The 1,782-nt window shown below is 43.6% G+C and overlaps 1 non-coding gene across 1 annotated transcript; it reads left to right on the plus strand.

Moving 5' to 3' along the window:
* The first annotated feature begins 1,162 nt into the window (after window positions 1-1,162).
* On the plus strand, window positions 1,163-1,234 carry trnaw-cca (transfer RNA tryptophan (anticodon CCA)). The gene has a single exon. It is a non-coding gene; the product is annotated as a tRNA-Trp (tRNA).
* The last annotated feature ends 548 nt before the right edge of the window (window positions 1,235-1,782 follow it).

A 1,782-nucleotide genomic window follows, 5' to 3' on the forward strand; every position in this document is an offset into this window, starting at 1 on the left:
TCACAGTTGTTATTGTAAATCTCACTTCTAGCAATAATATAACATTTTACTGCCTTCTGAAAACTTTTAAAATAATATTTTTATTCAACTCTAACTCAAAACAATTGAGCCATCAAAAGTAACTGTGGAATTAATAAGGGGGAAAGGAACTGCAACAGATGATCACCATTTAAACCTTTCAGAAAAATTACATTGTTTGCAATAAGGCAACTAACACTTGCATGTTTAATCCCAGGGATTCAAGTACTACATGCAAAATTCAAAACTTGCTTCCCAGATCTTAGTTAAAAGACAGTTTCCAAAGTGCTCATTAACTGTTATCTATGTGATGGTAATGAATTCTTCCTTAACATCAAACTAAATTCTTCATCATGAGAAGGCCTCAGTATATTGAGTGATGATGTGGAGATGCTGGCGTTGGACTGGAATAGGCACAGTAAGACGTTTCACAACACCAGGTTAAAGCTCAACTCCCAACACCCTCACACACACTCCCTTCACACACACACACTCACACACACTCACTCACTCCCATCACACACATACACATTCCCCTCTCTCTCACACACACACTCGCTCCCATCTCTCTCACACACAAACACACTCACTCCCATCATATATACGTTCCCATCACATAAACACACACACACACTCACTCCAATCTCTCTCACACACACACTCCCACCACTCAGAAACACTCACTTCAATCACACATACACACACTCCCAATACACACACCCAGTCACTCCCATCTCCCTCACACACACACACACTCACTCCAATGTCTCACACTCACACAGACACTCACTCCCATCTCTCTCACACACAAACAGACTCACTCCCATCACACATACACTCCCATCACACACACACACACTCACCCCCCTCTCTCTCACACACAAACGCACTCTCTCATCACACATATACTCCCATCACACACACACTCCCATCTCTCTCACACACACACACTCCAATCTCTCTCACACACACAGTCACTCCCACCACTCACACACACTCACTCCAGTCACACATACACACACACACTCCCAACACAATCACACACACTCCCATCACACACAGACACACACACACATACATGCTCACTCAACGAGCTTTTGGAGCACTGTCCCTTCATCAGGTGAGTGAAGAGTTGGGTTTGAGTGAGCTTGTGGCGCAACGGTAACGCGTCTGACTCCAGACCAGAAGGTTGCGTGTTCAAATCACGTCAGGCTCACGGAGCATTTACTCCAAGGCGGCCTTCAAGACATGTGACAATGCAGAATCGCTGAGCAGAAACTGATAGCCAAGTTCCGCACATATGAGGACGGCTTCAACCGAGATCCTGGGTTCATGTCACACTATCCAACCCCCACAACGTGCCTGGGCTTGCAAAATCTCACTAACTGTCCTGGCTTGAGACAACTCACACCTCTTTAACCTTTGCTTAATCCTCTCTCCACTCGCATTGTCTGCACCTGTAAAGACTCGATTATCTGTTAAGACTTGCATTCCAACCATTATCTTGTAATTGAGTTTGTGTCTATACATGCCCTGCTTGTGAACCCAACTCTTCACTCATCTGATGATGGGGCAGTGCTCCGAAAGCTCGTGCTACCAAATAAACCTATTGGACTTTAACCTGGTGTTGTAAGACTTCTTACTATATTGAGTGATAGTTGGTAAACCCATATCTTGACTCAAATACATTCCAATTAATGCAAAATTACTGCTAAAACATAGCATATTTGCTGATATTTGGGACATCGTTTTTCATTAAAACAA

Source organism: Mustelus asterias, chromosome 16 (genome assembly GCF_964213995.1).
Source record: "Mustelus asterias chromosome 16, sMusAst1.hap1.1, whole genome shotgun sequence".
Classification (NCBI taxonomy): Eukaryota; Metazoa; Chordata; class Chondrichthyes; order Carcharhiniformes; family Triakidae; genus Mustelus; species Mustelus asterias.